The sequence below is a fragment of the Echinops telfairi genome, unplaced genomic scaffold (genome assembly GCF_000313985.2).
Source record: "Echinops telfairi isolate 266 unplaced genomic scaffold, ASM31398v2 ScPeMD7_5868;HRSCAF=6743_0, whole genome shotgun sequence".
Lineage (NCBI taxonomy): Eukaryota > Metazoa > Chordata > Mammalia > Afrosoricida > Tenrecidae > Echinops > Echinops telfairi.
In genome coordinates, this window is record NW_022109767.1 from 4,408,748 (window position 1) to 4,416,915 (window position 8,168).

The 8,168-nt window shown below is 40.5% G+C and overlaps 1 non-coding gene across 1 annotated transcript; it reads right to left on the minus strand.

Annotated features, from left to right (window-relative positions):
- Positions 1-904: 904 nt before the first annotated feature.
- On the minus strand, positions 905-1,037 carry LOC115871489. Its single transcript, XR_004047335.1, has one exon. It is a non-coding gene; the product is annotated as a small nucleolar RNA SNORA70 (small nucleolar RNA).
- Between the last annotated feature and the right edge of the window lie 7,131 nt (positions 1,038-8,168).

An 8,168-nucleotide genomic window follows, 5' to 3' on the forward strand; every position in this document is an offset into this window, starting at 1 on the left:
GTGAGTTGCTGTGGATTTGTTTCTCCAAAGTACCTAGACTAATACAGTACTAAACATAGCATTAAATCAGATCAGAAGCACTCCATAGCATAGCTTTCTCTGAAAACCCTTCAAAATCTTAGTACTCTATTCCAGGATCATTCCAGTTTAGTTGAAGGTCATTTGAGAAAGTGATTGCATACTTTAAAGCAGGGAGGATTACCTGAAAAATGTTTACCTGTGTTTTAATCAAAAACTTGAATATGATGTCTTGTATATTTAGAATAATACATTTACTTATGAAATAGAAGAACGCAAATTAGAGATTAATGTCCATCACATTATTGTTTTGCTCTTATAAATGAATATATATTTATTTATATAAATGAATATATATTTAATTTTATTTATATAAATGACTATATATTTAATATATATTAAATACATATATATTAAATCTCGGGATGGAAGGCTTTACTTTTTGTGGTGGTGGCAGGGGAGTGGAGGGCAGGAAGTTCAACTGATTGGTGGACCTAGGGGACGCTCCCAAGAGCTTCAGGAACTCAGAGCCAGCCGTTTGTCCAAGGGGTCAAGACTGGGGATATCATTGACTCCACCACCGTCTCAGATGAGGTGCTTCTCAGCCACCATGTCCTCAAACTCATCCGCGTTGAACTTGGTGAAGCCCCACTTCTTGGAGAGGTGGATCTTCTGGCACCCAGCACACGAGAACTTGGCCCTGTGTAAGGCCTCAATCACACGCTCCTTGTTTTCATGCTTGGTGCGGATGGACACGGTGACCTGGCCGATGCAGACTTCAGCCACCATGCCTTGGGGTTTCCCCAAACACCTGGCATTCCAGTGTGGAGGCTAGGTTAGGGACAGCAGAAATTGGCCAAATCAGAGCCATCAAAGAGCAGCAAAGGGTTGTCTCCACGGTCCCTTAGGGCAGCCTGTACATGCCATCAGGCTGCGTACACTACTGAGGAGGCTGCTCTTTGCAGCCATTGCACATTGGCCATCACAGGAATGAGGACAGTCGGCTTAATGGGCTGCAGATAAATGAATATATTTTTTAGAAAAGATTAGTGTTGCTTTCTATATATGTTGGCAACAATGATTTATATTCTTACTGCCTCTGCTGGCAGGCTGAGTTGAATAGTTTTGGGTTTTTTCAGTGTAATCTCGGATTCCACATAACCATAATTTTTAAATTTCGTTGAGTTTAAATCAAAACCATAGGATGCTAGACGATTGCAGAAATGTCAACCTTTTTTCCTATTTTAAACAAAGTGTGTGGTTTTTTTGTTGTATCTACATAAAAAATGGTTGTATCTCACATCAAGAGTGATTTGCTAATTCTGTGTGAATAAGTTAATTATGTAATTAATATATTGTTAGAAGAAGCATTGCTACAAAATAAAGTCTCATTCCCTCCATCTTTGTGTGTCTTGCTTTCTTCCACACAAGATTACATTGATCAGATTCATTTAAATTAGAAAATAATAGACACTTATGAAGCCTGCAGGGACGTGAGACTAGAGAAACAGGTAGGGGAATAACAATACATTTCTTTTAAAAATATGTTATTATTTATAAATCAAACCCAAGCATTTGATACCCCTAATGTCTGTTTTAAGTTCCTAGAGCATCTATTACTCTGGAAATAAAAGTTATGTCTTTCTCATATTTATAAGAGCTTTCTGTTAAATTCAAAAGAAATATTTCAGTAGAGTGATGGGTCCTGAGCTGTTAAGATTACTTTAAATCAAATACAGGAATCATCCATTGGTGCAAATCGTTAAGTGTGCAGCATAGTGGAAAGATCGATGGTTCTGGCAGTTCAAATGCACCTGCAGATGCCTTGGAATAAAGGTCTGATGATCTACTTTTGACCAATTAGTCAGTGAAAGGAAACCTTACTGACATCAGTTCTACTTTGAAGCACATGACTTCACCAGGAGTCAGCATCAGCTTGACTGCAACATTTTGCAACTCCTCTTACCCCCAAGGAAGGAGTTCAGAGTAAAACCCCTTTCCCCCACCAACATCAAGAAGAATTTATGTATGGTTCAATATCTTGCTTGGATAATTACATATAGCTTCATGAGACATGTGCCTGCGGTCATCAGGATGGTTTTAAAATACGGTGTGGCTTTGTTTTTAAGACTGAGTTTGAGTGTTCTGGTTGCTTAATTGAGTACTTCATGAATGGTCAGCAACCAAGAGTCAACAATAATTTGCACTGTGACATATAGTCAGCTTCATTGTAGACTGATTCTGTGCCTTGAAATTCTTACAAGTTCATCTTCGGAAATAAGAGTTCTCAGAGACTGCCTCACTCACTTTGGAGAAGCAGAGCCTCTTAACATGATGTGGTGGATGTCATTTGTTTAAGTTATGGGGAATAAGATGTTAAGATAGTGCTACATCCACAAAAAAAAACACCACAACACAACAAAACGAGGAATGCTTTTGCTGTCAGATTGATTCGGGCTTATAACCAACCACACTTTACAGAATAGACCCTTCCCATAGGGAGTCCTTGTCTGTAACCTTTACAGAAATATATCACCAGGCTTGTCGTCCATGATGCCTCTGGGTGGCTTCAGACTATGGATCTGTTCATGGGTGGCCAGTGCAGCTAGTTTGTATCATCTGGACAACTAACAGGAGGGTGACTCCTGCTGTTGTATTAAGATCAGTGTCCTCTTTCAGAAACTCAAAACAAAGGCTGACTTGTAGTCCACCAAGGTTCTTTTGCTGCAGCAGCTTTGTTTGTTTTATTCTTAGATTCAAGATCATCCTTGACACAGGCACAAAGCCATGATGCCCATCCCCGACCCCCTACACACACACACGTTAGCAAAACGTATGTATGAGAAAAATTAAGATGACACCACATAATATTTAATGTATAGGTATGGATCAAAACTTACCAATCAATAGCTGGTTCCAAAGTATGTAGTACTTCCGCATATATTGCATCATGTTTTGATTTTAAGTTGACCACTGCCATTGAGTCGATACTGACTCCTAGTGTGCCCCTGTAGGTTTCAGAGATGGTGACTGATTATGGGTGTAGAAAGCCCAGCTTTTCACCCACAGAGCTGCTGGTGATTTTGCACTGCTGATCTGGGGGTTCCCAGCCAGTTACCTGGCTGCTTGCTGCAGGGATATGAAGTGGCACACAAGTACTTTCTTTGAAGTGTGTGGCTCTGACATTGAAAATACTTTCCTCAGTGTCAAAAGAAAATTACTATAAAGTTTCCTATTTTTGACACATATTACTGCACAATGGTGTCTAAAATCTACTTCTTTAAGGTTAAATTATCTGCTTTGATATATATTTCTTTTTTTCTTTTAAAAAAATCATTTTATTAGGGGCTCATACAACTCTTATCACAATCCATACACACATCAATTGTGTAAAGCACATTTGTACATTCATTGCCCTCATCATTCTCAAAACATTTGCTCTCCACTTAAACCCCCGGCATTAGGTTCTTATTTTCCCCTCCCTCCCCGCTCCCCCCTCCCTCATGAGCCCTTGATAGTTTATAAATTGTTATTTTGTCATATCTTGCCCTGCCCTACGTCTCCCTTCACCCACTTTTCTGTTGTCCGTCCCCCAGGGAGGAGGTCACATATAGTTCTATCACAAATTCTGTGCCTTAAACATATTTGTGATTTTTCCATGTTGAATATATATATATTTTTTATTACATTGCTACAAGACCAAAATTTTGAGGAAAATGCCTTTCTATTATTCATGAAGCTACATTAGTTTTAGCCCAAGTGATTGCTAAATTGTGGTGCTGTTCCCTTAATAAGAAAAGGTGAAAAAAAATACCTGACGTGTCTGAATGACTATAAGGCTCTAGCTGGTATGTCTCTATTGATAAGGAAGATGAAAGGGGAATGGTTTTTTATTTAAATTCAATAGACCTGTGGTGCTGAACAGTCTAGTTCCCAGAATTCAGTCTGTCACGAATCATTTTTGTATCAACTCATCTTATTTGGCTCCTGTGCCATAATCTCAAATGGCTTTAACGGTCTAACTGTTCATTTCCCTAGTGCTTTCCGTCTGCTATCAAATAATTTCCTATCTATCTAATGCTACATGGCCCCATGTTTTCTGCTTCAAAACTAACGGAAGAGATATGGTGTCTGTCCTGTAGGAGGTTACATAGATTTACACTTGATCTTGGCCTAGAGGCCGAGAAGTGGTGGTTATGTAGTTTTAGAAAGATGTGATGGATGCAGATTTGTTGACCTCCATGCATTTTGTGTAGACCTGCAGTGCTTCCTGAGTTTATTTCCACGTGCCCATACATAGATACATTGTCATTGAAGAGCACAGAATTGTGTGTGTGTGATGTCCATATAAAACCATGCACTCATAATGTAAACCATTCCTCTTGTTAGCTGCCATTGGGTCAGCTGCTGATACAAGGAGACTGAAAATGTTGCCTGGGCCTTTGCCGTCCCCAAATTGAATGCCTGTGACTTACAGGGTTTCTTCTAGCCTGTTTTCAGAAATAGACCACCAGATTTTTTGCTTTTTTCCCTCCTGTAGTCTGTCTCTGAGAAAACCTGCTGAGCATCAGGACCTCCTGCAAGCCTCCACGGAGAAACCAGTGGTGGGTGTGTATGACGGTAAGAAAGGAACTCCATGAATTTTACCGTTGGATCAGCATGCCTGCCTGTAGATGCATGTTTACTAAAACCGGAATCAGACCCACTGTTGTCCGGTCCATTCAGATTCATGGTCACCTCCTGTCTAACAGAGTAGGTTTGCTCCATAGGATTCCAATGGTTATCATGGAAGAAAATCACGAGGACTACTTTTCCATGGCGCCCCTAGGTGAGTTGGAATCACTGAACTTTAACTTGGTGGTTGAACGTAAGACACTTGTGCCATCCGTAGCTTTTATAGGGGAACTCATTTTGTTAGAAAACCTGGTTGAAACATTTTCACACGATCCCAACTGATTTCCAGCTGTAAACCTCATGCTTTACCTAACACACCACTCCCAATGAATCTGAAGCCGACAGGACAGAAAGACGTCCTTTTTGCTTCTGGGCACATTCTAACGTGAGCTTAATCAAAACGTTTGCATCTCAGAAAAAGCCACTTCTCTTCCATTCACAGCATGCAGACCTAACTCCCAAGGCACTAGGGACTGTACTAAGCTCGAAATAACAAGGGAAAAGCACAGGGGCCTCTCCTCTGAGGGGACAGAGGGGAATATGGGATTCTTATCTCCATGTCTTTGCGAATGGGCCAGACTCCAGAGCAAGCTGGGTTGTGGGTCATTTCTCATTTGGAATAAATCACCTCCATGACATTTGCACTTGAAGAGACAGGCGAGTGCGCTGCCCATATCTGCACAGTACATAATCTTATTGTACGTGGAGGCTGGCCTGGTCTCCACTTTCTCTGTGGTGGGTGTACCTATCCTTTTTCTAACCTTGATCTCCCTAGCTCCAGCTGCCAGACCAGGGCTGGCACCTTTCTCTACATGAATTAGTGTCTTAGCTGTCTACTGCTGTTAGATACCAGAAATGAGAGGTTTTAGGAAACATACATTTATATTCTCACTTTTCAAGAGGTTACCTAAATTTTATTGCTGCCCCTCCCCCCCAATGTGTCAAAGTGAGGAGGCCATGATTTGCAGTGCTTTGGTAGTTATGTGATGATGCTGTGTGTAAGTCATGTAATAATTCCCCAATATGTGACCCGATGGAATAAACCATATAAAGATTAAGGGTTGTCTGCAACATCCCATTGCAACTCTGATCCCAGGCAAAAAATGTTTCCCTCTGATGTTGCCTGAAACATCTTTTTTAAAATTGTGTTGTTCTTGTTAGGTGTCATCAGTCAGTTCTAATTCATAGCCCCCCCTGTATACCATGGAACAGACCACCATCTGTTCCTGCACCATCCTCACATTGTTCAGATGCCTGAGCCCATCGATACAGAGATGGTGCTAATCTTTCTTGTTAGGGACCTGGCTCCTTTTCATTGACCTTCAACTCTCGCAGGATGTCCTTTTCCAGGGACTGGTTGCTCCTGATAAAATACCCAAAGTCTCGCTATCCTCGCTGTGCTTCTTCCAAACAGATTTGTTTGCTTGTTGGATGGTCCGTGGTACTTTCTATATTCTTCAACAGCACCACAATCAAATGAATTGATTTTTCTTTGGTTTTCCTTATTCAATGTCCAATGTTCACATGCATACGAGGCAATTGAAAATACCATGGCTTGGGTCAGGTGCACCGTAGTTCTTAAAGTCATATCCTTGCTTTCCAACATTTTCAAGAGGTCTTGTGCAGCAGATTTACCAAATGCAATGACTCATTTGATCTCTTGACTACTGCTTCCATGATCATGGATTGTGGATCCAAGCAGCACAAAACTCTTGGCAACTTCAACGTTTTCTCTATTTATCGTGATGTTCCGCAGTAGTCCACTTGTGGGGATTTCGGTCTTCTTTACATTGCGTTGCAGTTCATACTGAAGGCTGAAATCAGATCTGCGCAGCAAGTGCTTCACCTTCTCCTTGCTTTCAGCAAGTAAGGGTGTGTCACCTGCATATCGCAGGTGGTTCGTAAGCTGTCTTTCCATCAGTTTGCAGCAGTGTTCTTCATATATAATCCTGCTTCTCTGCTTATTTGGTCAGCCTAGAGGTTGAATAAGGATGGGGAGAGGATACAATCCTGATGCACATTTTTGCTGAATTGAAAGCATGCAGTGTCCCATTGTTCTGATCACACCATTGCCTCTTCATCCATGGGAAAGTTCTGGATGAGCACATTTAGGTGTTTTGAAATTCCCATTATTCTCAAGGCGATTTATATTTTGTTATGATTCTTAGACCCTGGTTCCCCAAAAGTAAGAGATCCCCCGAAAATAAGACCTACTTACAGTTTTGCCTCTCTCTGAAATATAAGGTATCCCCCCGAAAATAAGACCTCCCCGAAAATAAGCCCCCCCCCAGAAGCTACCATAACTCTGGACTCTGGTCCTTAGCGGTGGGCGCAGCCATGCAGCTCACTGTTGGCCACAGCGCAGCCAGAGCAGACAGGAAGTGTGAGGTCTCTTTTAATAAAACAAGAAGCAATAAATGTGTACCATATACTTCTTCATGGAAAAATTAGACATCCCTGAAAATAAGACCTAGCACATCTTTGGGAGCAAAAATTAATATAAGACACTGTCTTATTTTCGGGGAAACAGGGTAGTAAAATAATTTTATAGTCAATTCAACACAAGTAAACATCTTTCTGGTATTGTCTGCTTTCAGCCAAGATCCATAGGACATCAGCAATGATATCTCTTATTCCATATCTTCTTATGAATCTGGACTGAAACTAGAATGTCTGGCAGCTCCCTGCCAATGTACTAAACCATTCGTTGTTGGAAGATTTTCAGCAAAAATTTACTTGTATGCAATATCATCGACATTGTTCTATCGTTTGCACCTTCTGTTTGGTTCACTTTTCTTTGGAATTGGCACAATTATAGATCTCTTCCAGTCAGTTGGTCATGTACCTGACTTCCAAGTTCCTGACCTAGACAAGTGAGTACCACCAGTGCTTCATTAGCTTGTCGAGACCTTTTTCAACTGATTTTCTATCAATTTCTGGATTCTGGATTTTGGCTAATGCTTTCAGTGCAGCTTGGGTTTCTTCCTTCAACACATTGGTGTTTTGGTTGTATGTACCTTCTGAAATGGTGAAAAGTCTACTCATTCTTTTTGGTACAGTGACTCTGTATATGCTTTCCATCTTTTTCGTGATACTTCCTACTTCATTCAATATTTTCCCCATCGAATCTTTCAAGATTGAAACTCAAAGCTTGATTTCTTTTCTTGAGATCTTTCCGTTTAAGATATGCTGAATATGTTCTCCCTTTTTGATTTTCTAACTCTCCGTCTTTGCATATTTCATTATATTTCACTTGGTCATCTCAGCTATTTGAAATGTTCTGTTTAACTCTGATTCAATTATTTCTTCCATTTGCCTTAGCTACTCCACAGTTAAGAGCAAGTTTCAGAGTCTTCTGACATCGACTTTGACCTTTTCTCTCTTTCTTATCTTTTTTTTTTTTTAAACATTTTATTAGGGGCTCATACAACTGTTATCGCAATCCATACACACATCAATTGTGTAAAGCACATTTG